Consider the following 14,821-nt stretch of genomic DNA (forward strand, 5'->3'; position numbering starts at 1 on the left):
TACCACAGACAAGGTTAGACTTTCCGGATCCTCATAAATGCCGCCATCCATCTAGCTTATACCACGAAGATTCTGTTGGGGAATCTAAGAGATACGCGTTCAAGCTCTGTTTCATGTAGAACGGAAGTGGTTGTCAATCACGCGCGTTCATAAGTGAGAATGATAATGAGGGTAATTTGACTCATAACATTTATCATGTTCTTGGGTACGAATGAATATATTGGAATAAGAATAAGAGAGATTTGAATAAAAGATAATAGAATTGCATTAATACTTGAGGTACAGCAGAGCTCCACACCCTTAATCTATGGTGTGCAGAAACTCCACCGTTGAAAATACATAAGTAAAAGAGGTTCAGGCATGGCCGAATGGCCAGCCTCCCTAACGTGATCAATGATCTCCTAAGATGAAGAATAAAACAAAACTGAGACCAAAAGATGTCTAATACAATAGATAAATGTCCTATATATACTAGACTAGCTACTAGGGTTTACATGAGTAAGTATTTGATGCATAAATCCACTTCCGGGGCCCACTTGGTGTATGCTTGGGCTGAGCTTGATCAATCCACGAGTAGAGGCATTTCTTCGCGTCAAACTCCAGGTTATGACGTGTTTTGGGCGTTCAACTCCGGATCATGACGTTTTTCTGGCGTTTAACTCCAGACAGCAGCGTGTACTTGACGTTCAACGCCAAGTTACGTCGTCTCTCTTCGAATAAAGTATGGACTATTATATATTGCTGGAAAGCCCTGGATGTCTACTTTCCAACGCCGTTGAGAGAGCGCCAATTGGAGTTCTGTAGCTCCAGAAAATCCATTTCGAGTGCAGGGAGGTCAGATTCCAACAGCATCAGCAGTCCTTTTGTCAGCCTTCTTCAGAGTTTGCTCAAATCCCTCAATTTCAGCCAGAATTTACCTGAAATCACAGAAAAACACACAAACTCATAGTAAAGTCCAGAAATGTGAATTTAACATAAAAACTAGTGAAAACATCCCTAAAAGTAGCTTAAACTTACTAAAAACTACCTAAAAACAATGCCAAAAAGCGTGTAAATTATCCGCTCATCACGTTTAAACGCCAGCCAGGGTACCTGGCTGGGCGTTTAACGCCCAAAAGGGGTGAGTTTTGGGCGTTAAACGCCAGAATGTGCACCATTCTGGGCGTTTAACGCCAGGATGGCACAAGAGGGAAGATTTTGTTTTTAATGCCAATTTTTTTCAAGTTTTCAAAATTTTTCAAAATCAAATCTTTTTCAAATCAAATCTTTTCAATCAAATCTTTTTCAAAATCAATTTCTTTTCATTTTCAAAAATACTTGCTATCAATTAATGATTTGATTCAACATTTCAAGTATGTTTCCTTTTCTGTTGAGAAAGGTTTAATGTTTGAATCATATCTTTTCTTGTTAGCCAAGTGATTAATTTTCAAAATCAAATCTTTTTAAATTGTTTTTCAAATCATATCTTCTCAATCATGTCTTTTTAAAACTATATCTTTTTCAATCATATCTTCTTAAATCACATCTTTTTCAAAATAGTTTTCAATCATATCTTTTTAATTTCTTATTTCAAAATCTTTTTCAAAAATCACTTGATTTCTTTTCCACTCTTAGTTTTCGAAAATCAATTAGTGTTTTTCAAAATGTTTTTAAAATCTCTTACTTAATTTTCGAAAATTTCTTCCCCTCTTCTCACATCCTTCTATTTATGGACTAACACTACTCCTAAATGCATAATTCAACTCCATCTTCCCTTGATAAGTTCAAATTTTCTACCTCTTCCTTCCATTTTTCTTTTCCTCTGACACCTCAAGGAATCTCTATACTGTGACATAGAGGATTCCATATTTTCTTGTTCTTTTCTCTTTCATATGAGCAGGAGCAAAGACAAAAGCATTCTTGTTGAGGCTGACCCTGAACCTGAAAGGACCTTGAAGCAAAAGCTAAGAGAAGCTAAAGCACAATTCTCTGTAGAGGACCTAACAGAAATCCTCAAAGAAGAAGACATGGTAGCCGAAAACAACAACAATGCCAACAATGCAAGGAAGGTGCTGGGTGACTTTACTGCACCTACTCCCGACTTCTATGGGAGAAGCATCTCTATCCCTGCCATTGGAGCAAACAACTTTGAGCTTAAGCCTCAATTAGTTTCTCTAATGCAACAGAATTGCAAGTTTCATGGACTTCCATTGGAAGATCCTCATCAGTTTCTAGCTGAGTTCTTGCAAATCTGTGACACTGTCAAAACCAATGGGGTTGACCCTGAGGTCTACAGACTTATGCTATTCCCTTTTGCTATAAGAGACAGAGCTAGGATATGGTTGGACTCACAACCTAAAGAAAGCCTGAACTCCAGGGAAAAGCTAGTCAATGCCTTCTTGGCAAAGTTTTTTCCACCTCAAAAATTGAGTAAGCTTAGAGTGGATGTTCAAACCTTCAGACAAAACGAAGGTGAATCCCTCTATGAAGCTTGGGAAAGATACAAACAATTGATTAGAAAGTGTCCTTCTGACATGCTTTCTGAATGGATCATCATAGGTATCTTCTATGATGGTCTGTCTGAACTGTCCAAGATGTCATTGGATAGTTCTGCTGGAGGCTCTCTTCATCTGAAGAAGACGCCTGCAGAAGCTCAAGAACTGATTGAAATGGTTGCAAATAACCAATTCATGTACACATTTGAAAGGAATCCTGTGAACAATGGGACGAATCAGAAGAAAGGAATTCTTGAGATTGATACTCTGAATGCCATATTGGCTCAGAACAAAATATTGACTCAGCAAGTCAATATGATTTCTCAAAGTCTGTCTGGAATGCAAGCTGCACCAGGCAGTACTAAGGACGCTTCATCTGAAGAAGAAGCTTATGATCCTGAGAACCCTTCAATGGAAGAGGTGAATTACATGGGAGAACCCTATGGAAACACCTATAATCCTTCATGGAGAAATCATCCAAATCTTTCATGGAAGGATCAACAGAGACCTCAACAAGGTTTCAACAACAATAATGGTGGAAGAAATAGGTTTAGCAATGGCAAGCCTTTTCCATCATCTTCTCAGCAACAGACAGAGAATTCTAAGCAGAGCCACTCTGACTTAGCAACCATGGTCTCTAATCTAATCAAAACCATTCAAAGTTTCATGACTGAAACAAGGTCCTCCATTAGAAACTTGGAGGCACAAGTGGGTCAGCTGAGTAAGAAAATTACTGAACTCCCTCATAGCACTCTTCCAAGAAATACAGAAGAGAATCCAAAAGGAGAGTGCAAGGCCATTAACATTACCTACATGTCCAAATTTGGAGAGGAGGAAGAGGCAGTGAGCGCCACTGAGAAAGGCCTCAATAGACGTTCACTGGCCACCAATGAGTTCCCTAATGAGGAACCATGGGAATCTGAGGCTCACACTGAGACCATAGAGATTCCATTGAATTTACTTCTGCCATTCATGAGCTCTGATGAGTATTCTTCCTCTGAAGAGGATGAAGATGTCACTGAAGAGCAAGTTGCCAAGTACCTTGGAGCAATCATGAAGCTAAATGACAAGTTATTTGGTAATGAGACTTGGGAGGATGAACCCCCTTTCCTCACCAAAGAGCTGGATAACATGACTAGGCAGAGATTACCTCAAAAGAGACAGGACCTTGGGAAGTTCTCAATACCTTGTACAGTAGGCACCATGACCTTCAAGAAGGCTCTGTGTGACCTAGGGTCAAGCATAAATCTCATGCCCCTCTCTGTAATGGAGAAGCTAGGGATCTTTGAGGTGCAAGCTGCAAAAATCTCACTAGAGATGGCAGACAATTCAAGAAAACAAGCTTATGGACTTGTAGAGGATGTTCTGGTAAAAGTTGAAGACCATCACATCCCTGCTGATTTCATAGTCCTAGAGACTGGGAAGTGCATGGATGAATCCATCATCCTTGGCAGACCCTTCCTAGCCACAGCAAAGGCTGTGATTGATGTTGACAGAGGAGAATTGATCATTCAAGTGAATGAAAAATCCCTTGTGTTTAAGGATCAAGGATATCCCTCTATCACCATGGAGAGGAAGCATGAAAAGCTTCTCTCAAAACAGAGTCAAACAGAGCCCCCACAGTCAAACTCTAAGTTTGGTGTTGGGAGGCCACAACCAAATTCTAAGTTTGGTGTTGAACCCCCACATTCAAACTCTAAGTTTGGTGTTGGGAGGTTCCAACATTGCTCTGAGTATCTGTGAGGCTCCATGAGAGCCCACTGTCAAGCTACTGACATTAAAGAAGCGCTTGTTGGGAGGCAACCCAATGTTATATTTATCTATTTTTCCTTTGTTATTTTATGTTTTCTGTAGGCTGATGATCATGGGAAGTCACAATATCAATTGAAAAAGTAAAAACAGAATGAAAAACAGAAAGAAAAACAGCACACCCTGGAGGAAGACCTTGCTGGCATTTAAACGCCAGTAAGGGTAGCAAATGGGCGTTTAACGCCCAGTCTAGCACCATTCTGGGCGTTTAACGCCAGAAAGGGGCACCAGACTGGCGTTAAACACCAGGAAAGGGCAAGAAGTTGGCGTTAAATGCCAGAAATGGGCACCAGCCCGGCGTTTAATGCCAGAATTTGCATAAAGAGCATTTTTTGCTCGCCACTTGGTGCAGGGATGAATTTTCCTTGACACCTCAGGATCTGTGGACCCCACAGGATCCCCACCTACCCCACCACTCTCTCTCTTCTTCACCCATTCACCAATCACCTCAATACCTCTTCCCTAAAAACCCCTCACCTATCAAATCCCACTATTCTCTTCACCACTCACATCCATCCTTCATAAAACCCCACCTACCTCACCATTCAAATTCAAACCACTTTCCCTCCCAAACCCACCCATACATGACCGAACCATACACCCCCTGTCCACTCCTATATAAACCCATCTTCACTCCTTAATTTTCACACAACCTAAACACTACTTCTTCCCCTTAGCCGAACCACAAAGCCTCTTCCATCTCCTTCATTTCTTCTTCTTCTACTCTCTTCTTTCTTCTTTTGCTCGAGGACGAGCAAACCTTTTAAGTTTGGTGTGGTAAAAGCATTGCTTTTTGTTTTTCCATAACCATTTATGGCATCCAAGGCCGGAGAAACCTCTAGAAAGAGGAAAGGGAAGGCAAAAGCTTCCACCTCCGAGTCATGGGAGATGGAGAGATTCATCTCAAGGGTGTATCAAGACCACTTCTATGAAGTTGTGGCCATGAAGAAGGTGATCCCCGAGGTCCCTTTCAAACTCAAAAAGAGTGAATATCTGGAGATCCGACATGAGATCCGAAGAAGAGGTTGGGAAGTTCTTACCAACCCCATTCAACAAGTCGGAATCTTAATGGTTCAAGAGTTCTATGCTAATGCATGGATCACTAAGAACCATGATCAAAGTGTGAACCCAGACCCAAAGAATTGGCTTACAATGGTTCGGGGAAAATACTTGGATTTTAGTCCGGAAAAAGTAAGGTTGGCATTCAACTTGCCCATGATGCAAGGAGATGAACACCCTTACACTAGAAGGGTCAACTTTGATCAAAGGTTGGACCAAGTCCTCATGGACATTTGTGAAGAGGGCGCTCAATGGAAGAGAGATTCAAGAGGAAAGCCGGTTCAACTGAGAAGGCATGACCTCAAACCCGTGGCTAGAGGATGGTTGGAGTTTATCCAACGCTCAATCATTCCGACTAGCAACCGGTCCGAAGTTACTATAGACCAGGCTATCATGATTCATAGCATCATGATTGGAGAGGAAGTAGAAGTTCATGAGGTTATATCCCAAGAACTTTATAAGGCGGCGGACAAGTCCTCTACCTTGGCAAGGTTAGCCTTTCCTCATCTCATTTGTCACCTCTGTTATTCAGTTGGATTTGACATAGAGGGAGACACCCTCATTAATGAGGACAAGCCCATCACTAAGAAAAGGATGGAGCAAACAAGAGACCCCTCTCATCATGAAATCCCTGAGATGCCTCAAGGGATGCACTTTCCTCCACAAAACTATTGGGAGCAAATCAATACCTCCCTAGGAGAATTGAGTTCCAACATGGGACAACTAAGGGTGGAGCACCAAGAACATTCCATCCTCCTCCATGAAATTAGAGAAGATCAAAGAATCATGAGAGAGGAACAACAAAGGCAAGGAAGAGACATTGAGGAGCTCAAGCACTCCATAAGATCTTCAAGAGGAAGAACAAGCCGCCATTACTAAGGTGGACCCGTTCTTTAATCTCCTTGTTCTTTATTTTTCTGTTTTTCAAAAACTCATGCTTATGTCTATTCATGTTTGTGTCTTATGATCATTAGTGTCTTAGTGTCTATGCCTTAAAGTTATGAATGTCATATGAATCCATCACCTTTCTTGAATGAAAAATGTTCTTAATTGAGAAAAAGAAGAATTGCATGAATTTTAAATTTTATAACAGATTAATTATTTTGATGTGGTGGCAATATTTTGGTTTCTGAATGTATGCTTGAACAGTGCATAAATCTTTTGAATTTGTTGTTCATGAATGTTGGCTCTTGAAAGAATGATGAAAAAGGAGACATGTTACTGAGGATCTGAAAAATCATAAAAATGATTCTTGAAGCAAGAAAAAGCAGTGAATACAAAAAAAAGAAAGAGAGAGAAAAACGAAAAAAAAAGAGAGAGAAAAGAAAAAAAATAAAGTGTGATCCAAAGCAAAAAGAGTGTGCTTAAGAACCCTGGACACCTCTAATTGGGGACTCTAGCAAAGCTGAGTCACAATCTGAAAAGGTTCACCCAGTTATGTGTCTGTGGCATGTATGTATCCGGTGGTAATACTGGAAGACAGAGTGCTTTGGGCCACGGCCAAGACTCATAAAGTAGCTGTGTTCAAGAATCATCATACTTAACTAGGAGAATCAATAACACTATCTGGATTCTGAGTTCCTATAGAAGTCAATCATTCTGAATTTCAAAGGATAGAGTGAGATGCCAAAACTATTCAGAGGCAAAAAGCTAAAGCCCCGCTCATCTAATTAATACTGATCTTCATAGATATTTTTTGAGTTCATTGCATATTCTCTTCCTTTTATCTTATTTGATTTTCAGTTGCTTGGGGACAAGCAACAATTTAAGTTTGGTGTTGTGATGAGCGGATAATTTATACGCTTTTTGGCATTGTTTTTAGTATGTTTTTAGTATGTTTTAGTTAGTTTTTAGTATATTTTTATTAGTTTTTAGTTAAAATTCACTTTTTTGGACTTTACTATGAGTTTGTGTGTTTTTCTGTGATTTCAGGTATTTTCTGGCTGAAATTGAGGGACCTGAGCAAAAATCTGATTCAGAGGCTGAAAAGGACCGCAGATGCTGTTGGATTCTGACCTCCCTGCACTCGACATGGATTTTCTGGAGCTACAGACGCCTAATTGACACGCTCTCAACTGCCTTTGAAAGTAGACATCCTGGGCTTTCCAGCAATATATAATAGTCCATACTTTGCCTGAGATTTGATTGCCCAAATCGGCGTTCCAAATCAGCTCAAAACTGCCCGGCGTTAAACGCCGGAACTGGCACAAGAATGGGAGTTAAACGCCCAAACTGGCACAAAAGCTGGTGTTTAACTCCAAGAGAAGTCTCTACACGAAAATGCTTCAATGCTCAGCCCAAGCACACACCAAGTGGGCCCGGAAGTGGATTTTTATGTCATTTACTCATCCTTGTAAACCCTAGGCTACTAGTTCTCTACAAATAGGACCTTTTACTATTGTATTCTTATCTTGGTAGCTATCTTTAGTCTTATGCTATCTTAGATCATGGGGGCTGGCCTCACGGCCATGCCTAGACCTTGTTCTTATGTATTTTCAACGGTGGAGTTTCTACACACCATAGATTAAGGTGTGGAGCTCTGCTGTACCTCGAGTATTAATGCAATTACTATTGTTCTTCTATTCAATTCAGCTTATTCTTGTTCTAAGATATTCATTTGCACCCAAGAACATGATGAATGTGATGATTATGTGACACTCATCATCATTCTCACTTATGAACGAGTGCCTGACAACCACTTCTGTTCTACAAGCAAACAAGGCTTGAATGTTTATCTCTTGGATCCCTTGATCGGAATCTTCGTGGTATAAGCTAGAATTAATAGTGGCATTCAAGAGAATCCGGAAGGTCTAAACCTTGTCTATGGTATTCTGAGTAAGATTCAATGATTGAATGACTGTGACGAGTTTCAAACTCCTGAAGGCTAGGCGTTAGTGACAGACGCAAAAGAATCGCTGGATTCTATTCCAATCTGATTGAGAACCGACAGATGATTAGTCGTGCCGTGACAGGGTGCGTAGAACATTTTCACTGAGAGGATGGGAGGTAACCACTGACAACGGTGAAACCCTACATACAGCTTGCCATGGAAAGGAGTAAGAAGGATTGGATGAAGACAGTAGGAAGGCAGAGAGACGGAAGGGACAAAGCATCTCCATTCTCTTATCTGAAATTCTCACCAATGAATTACATAAGTATCTCTATCTTTATGCTTTATTCTCCGTGGGATCGACCCTTACTCGCGTAAGGTTTATTACTTGGATGACCCAGTGCACTTGCTGGTTAGTTGTGCGAAATTGTGATAAAGAGTTGAGATTACAATTGTGCATACCATGTTGATGGCGCCAACGATGATCTTAATTTCGTGCACCATCCCCAAGCAACTGAAAACAAATAGGATAAAAAGAAGAGAACATACAATGAATCTCACAATATCAATAAAACTTAGTCCTAATTAGATGGCGGGGCTAGTAGCTTTTTGCTTTTGAATAGTTTTGGCATCTCACTTTATCCTTTGAAATTCAGAATGATTGGCATCTATAGGAACTCAGAATTTTAGATTGTGTTATTGATTCTCCTAGTTCAGTACGTTGATTCTTGAACACAGCTACTTTATGAGTTTTGGCCGTGGCCCTAAGCACTTTGTTTTCCAGTATTACCACCGAATACATAAATGCCACAGACACATAACTGGGTGAACCTTTTCAGATTGTGACTTAGCTTTGCTAAAGTCCCCAATTAGAGGTGTCTAGAGTTCTTAAGCACACTCTTTTTGCTTTGGATCATGACTTTAACCACTCAGTCTCAAGCTTTTCACTTGGACCTTCATGACACAAGCACATGGTTAGGGACAGCTTGATTTAGCCACTTAGGCCTAGATTTTATTTCCTTGGGCCCTCCTATCCATTAATGCTCAAAGCCTTGGATCCTTTTTACCCTTGGCTTTTGGTTTAAAGGGCTATTGGCTTTTTCTACTTGCTTTTTCTTTTTCTTTCTTTTTTTTCGCCCCTTTTTTTTCGCAAGCTTTGTTATTCACTGCTTTTTCTTGCTTCAAGAATCAATTTCATGATTTTTCAGATTATCAATAACATTTTTATTTGTTCATCATTCTTTCAAGAGCCAACAATTTTAACATTCATAAACAACAAGATAAAAAATATGCACTGTGATGAGCGGATAATTTATACGCTTTTTGGCATTATTTTTAGGTAATTTTTAGTAGGATCTAGCTACTTTTAAGGATGTTTTCATTAGTTTTTATGTAAAATTCACATTTCTGGACTTTACTATGAGTTTGTGTGTTTTTCTGTGATTTCAGGTATTTTCTGGCTGAAATTGAGGGACCTGAGCAAAACTTTGATAAGAAGGCTGACAAAGGACTGCTGATGCTATTGGATTCTGACCTCCCTACACTCGAAATGGATTTTATGGAGCTACATAACTCCAAATGGCGCGCTCTCAACGGCGTTAGAAAGTAGACATTCAGAGCATTCCAGAAATATATGATAGTTTATACTTTATTCGAGATTAGAGGACGTAAACTGGCACTCAACGCCAGTTCCATGCTGCATTCTGGAGTCAAACGCCAGAAACACGTCATGAACCATAGTTGAACGCCAAAAACATGTTACAACTTGGTGTTCAACTTCAAACGAAGCCTCTGCATGTGTAAAGCTCAAGCTCAGCCCAAGCACACATCAAGTGGGCCCCGGAAGTAGATTTCTGCATCAATTATTTACTTCTGTAAATCCTAGTAGCTAGTCTAGTATAAATAAGACATTTTATTATTGTATTAAAAATGCTGGATCCTGGATTGTAATTTTGATCCTTTGATCACGTTTGGGGGCTGGCCATTCGGCCATGCCTGAACCTTCATCAGTTATGTATTTTCAACGGTGGAGTTTCTACACACCATAGATTAAGAGTGTGGAGCTCTGCTGTACCTCGAGTTTTAATGCAATTACTATTATTTTCTATTCAATTCCGCTTATTCTTATTCTAAGATATTCATTGCACTTCAACATGATGAATGTGATGATCCGTGACACTCATCATCATTCTCACCTATGAACGCGTGACTGACAACCACTTCCGTTCTACCTTAGACCGAGCGCATATCTCTTGGATTCCTTAATCAGAATCTTCATGGTATAAGCTAGAATTGGTGGCGGCATTCATGGGAATACGGAAAGTCTAACCTTGTCTGTGGTATTCCGAGTAGGATTCTGGGATTGAATGACTGTGACGAGCTTCAAACTCGCGATTGTTGGGCATGTTGACAAACGCAAAAGAATCAAGGGATTCTATTCCAACATGATCAAGAACCGACAGATGATTAGCCGTGCTGTGACAGAGCATTTGGACCATTTTCACTGAGAGGATGGGATGTAGCCGTTGACAACGGTGATGCCATACATACAACTTGCCATGGAAAGGAATAAGAATGATTGAAGGAAGGCAGTAGGAAAGCAGAGATCCAACAGGGATAAGCATCTCCAGACACTTATCTGAAATTCCCACCATTGAATTACATGAGTAACTCTATCTTTATTTTCTGCTTATTTATTATTATTATTCGAAAACTCCATAACATTTACTATCTGCCTAACTGAGATTTACAAGATGACTATAGCTTGCTTCATACCAACAATCTCTGTGGGATCGACCCTTACTCGCGTAAGGTATTACTTGGACGACCCAGTGCACTTGCTGGTTAGTTGTGCGAAGTTGTGAAGTTATGTTTGGACCATGGTATCATGCACCAAGTTTTTGGCACCATTACCAAGGAGAGAACGAACATGAATGCCATTATCAGAAATCACAATTTCGCCTATCAAGTTTTTGGCGCCGTTGCCGGGGATTGTTTGAGTTTGGACAACTGACGATTCATCTTGTTGCTCAGATTAGGTAAGTTTCTATTTTGTTTTATTTTCAAAAAAAATTTCAAAAATCTTTCAAAAATTTATCACTTGTTTTCGAAAATTTTTAGAGTTTTCAAGAATGAAAATTCTAGAGTTTCATGTAACATATTGAAGCCTAGTTGGCTGTAAAGCCATGTCTAATTCCTGGACCGGAGCTTTAGACTAACATTATATGATCCTTGAAATTCTGATTGAGGACTTTGGATTCATTACTTCCTTTTTCCAAAATATGTTTTCGAAAAATATCAAATAAAATCCAAAAAATATTAATAAAATCATAAAAATAAAAAATATTTTGTGTTTTTTGTTTGAGTCTAGTGTCAATTTTTAAGTTTGATGTCAATTGCATGTTTTAAAAATTTATGCATTTTTCGAAAATTCATGCATGGTGTTCTTCATGATCTTCAAGTTGTTCTTGGTAAGTCTTCTTGTTTGATCTTGATGTTTTCTTGTTTTGTGTCTTTTGTTGTTTTTCATGTGCATTTTTGCATTCATAGTGTTTAAGCATTAAATATTTCTAAGTTTGGTGTCTTGCATGTTTTCTTTTCTTGAAAATCTTTCAAAAATAAGTCTTGATGTTCATCTTGACATTCAAAGTGTTCTTGGTGTTCATCTTGACACTCATAGTGTTCTTGCATGCATTCTTTGTTTTGATCCAAAAAGAAAAGAGAAAAACATAAAAATGACGTTTTATTTTTTTTATTTTTTTCTCTCTCATCATTAAAAATTCAAAAATAAAAAAATATCTATTCCTTATTTCTCTCAAAATTTCAAAAATTTGAGTTGACCTGGTCAAAATTTTTAAAACTTAGCTATTTCTTACAAGTCAAGTCAAATTTTCAAATTTAAAAATCTTATCTTTCCAAAATCTTCTTCAAAAATCAAATCTTTTTCATTTTTTTATTATTATTTTTGAAATTTTTAAAATTTATTTTCAAAATCTTTTTCTTATCTTTATTTCAAAGTTTTGAAAACTTTACTAACAATTAATGTGATTGATTCAAAAATTTGAAGTTTGTTACTTTCTTGTTAAGAAAGGTTCAATCTTTAAATTCTAGAATCATATCTTATAGTTTCTTGTTAGTCAAGTAATCAAATTTTAATATTAAAAATCAATTCTTTTTCAAAATATCTTTTTTATCATATCTTTTTCAAAATTTTATCTTTTTCAAAAAAATTTGATTTCAAAATATCTTCTTATCTTCTTATCTTTTCAAATTTGATTTTCAAATCTTTTTCAAACTAACCAATTAACTTTTGTTTATTTTTTATCTTTTTCAAAACCACCTAACTAATTTTAGCTCTATAATTTTCGAAAATTACCTCCCTCTTTTTCAAAATTCTTTTAATTAACTAATTGTTTAAATTTTAATTTTAATTTTATTTCTTCCTTTAATTTTCGAAAATCACTAGCTTATTTTTCAAAATTAATTTTCGAATTCTCTCTCTCTCATCTTCTTCTATTTATTTATTTATTTACTAACACTTCTCCTCATCTCAAGAATCTGAACCTATCTTCACCCTTGTGTTTGGATTCTTACTTTTTCCTTTTTCTATTCCTTTCTTCTTCTACTAACATAAAAGAATCTCTCTACTGTGGTAAAGACGATCCTTATTATTATTTTCTGTTCCCTTCTTTTTCATATGAGCAGGAGCAAGGACAAGAACATTTTTGTTGAGGCAGATCCTGAACCTGAAAGGACTCTAACGAGGAAATTAAGAGAAGCTAAATTACAACAATCCAGAGACAACCTTACTGAAATTTTCGAAAAAGAAGAGGAGATGGCAGCCAAAAATAATAATGCAAGGAGAATGCTTGGTGATTATACTACACCTACTTCCAAGTTTGATGGAAGAAGCATCTCAATCCCTGCTATTGGAGCAAATAACTTTGAGCTGAAACCTCAACTAGTTGCTCTACTGCAACAGAACTGCAAGTTCCATAGACTTCCATCAGAAGATCTCTACCAGTTTTTAACTGAGTTCTTGCAGATCTGTGAGACTATTAAGGCTAATGGAGTAGATCCTGAAGTTTACAGGCTCATGCTTTTCCCCTTTGTTGTAAGAGACAGAGCTAGAATATGGTTGGATTCACAACCTAAAGATAGCCTGGACTCATGGGATAAGCTGGTCGCGGCCTTCTTGGCTAAGTTCTTTCCTCCTCAAAAGCTGAGCAAGCTCAGAGTGGATGTTCAGACCTTCAAACAAAAAGATGGTGAATCCCTCTATGAAGCTTGGGAAAGATACAAGCAGATGACCAAAAGGTGTCCTTCTGACATGCTTTCTGAATGGACCATTTTGGATATTTTCTATTATGGCCTATCTGAATTCTCCAAGATGTCACTGGACCATTCTACAGGTGGATCCATTCACCTAAAGAAAACACCTACAGAAGATCAAGAACTTATTGACATGGTTGCAAATAACTAGTTCATGTACACTTCTGAGAGGAATTCCGTGAATAATGGGATGCCTCAGAGGAAATGAGTTCTTGAAATTGAGGCACTGAATGCCATATTAGCTTAGAATAAAATGTTGACTTAGCAAGTCAACATGATTTTTCAAAGTCTGAATGGATGGCAAAATGCATCCAATAGTACTAAAGAGGCATCTTCTAAAGAAGAAGCTTATGATCCTGAGAACCCTGCAATAGCAGAGGTAAATTATATGGGTGAACCTTATGGAAACATCTATAATTCATCATGGAGAAATCATCCAAATTTCTCATGGAAGGATCAACAAAAGCCTCAACAAGGCTTTAATAATGGTGGAAGAAATAGGCTCAGCAATAGCAAGCCTTTTCCATCATCTTCTCAGCAACAGACAGAGAATTCTGAGTAGAGCACCTCTAATTTAGCAAACTTGGTCTCTGATCTGTCTAAGGCCACTTTAAGTTTCATGAGTGAAATCAGGTCCTCCATAAGAAATTTGGAGGCACAAATGTGCCAGCTGAGTAAGAAAGTCACTGAAACTCCTCCTAGTACTCTCCCAAGCAATACTGAAGAGAATCCAAAAAGAAAGTGCAAGGCCATTGATATAATCAAAATGGCCGAACCTAGAGAGGAAGGAGAGGATGTGAATCCCAATGAGGAAGACCTCATGGGACGTCTCTCAAGCAAGAAGGAGTTCCCTATTGAGGACTTAAAGGAATCTGAGGCTCATATAGAGACCATAGAGATTCCATTAAACCTCCTTCTGCCATTCATGAGCTTTGAAAATTATTCTTCCTCTGAAAAGGATGAAGATGTAACTGGAGAGCAAGTTGCTCAATATCTAGGGGCCATCATGAAGCTGAATGCCAAATTGTTTGGTAATGAGACTTGGGAAGGTGAACCTCCTTTGCTCATTAATGAACTAGATACATGGATTCATCAAACTTTACCTCAAAAGAGACAAGATCCTGGCAAATTCTTAATACCCTGTACCATAGGCACCACGACCTTTGAGAAGGCTCTGTGTGACCTAGGGTCAGGCATAAATCTTATGCCACTCTCTGTAATGGAGAAGTTGGGGATCATTGAGGTACAGCCTGCCATATTCTCATTGTAAATGGCAGACAAGTCAATAAGACAAGCTTATGGATTGGTAGAGGATGTG

The 14,821-nt window shown here is 38.4% G+C and overlaps 1 non-coding gene across 1 annotated transcript; it reads right to left on the bottom strand.

Annotated features, from left to right (window-relative positions):
- Nucleotides 1–13,399: 13,399 nt before the first annotated feature.
- On the bottom strand, nucleotides 13,400–13,503 carry LOC112715371 (small nucleolar RNA R71). The gene has a single exon (XR_003159661.1). It is a non-coding gene; the product is annotated as a small nucleolar RNA R71 (small nucleolar RNA).
- Between the last annotated feature and the right edge of the window lie 1,318 nt (nucleotides 13,504–14,821).

The sequence above is a fragment of the Arachis hypogaea genome, chromosome 1 (assembly GCF_003086295.3).
Source record: "Arachis hypogaea cultivar Tifrunner chromosome 1, arahy.Tifrunner.gnm2.J5K5, whole genome shotgun sequence".
Taxonomy (NCBI): Eukaryota; Viridiplantae; Streptophyta; class Magnoliopsida; order Fabales; family Fabaceae; genus Arachis; species Arachis hypogaea.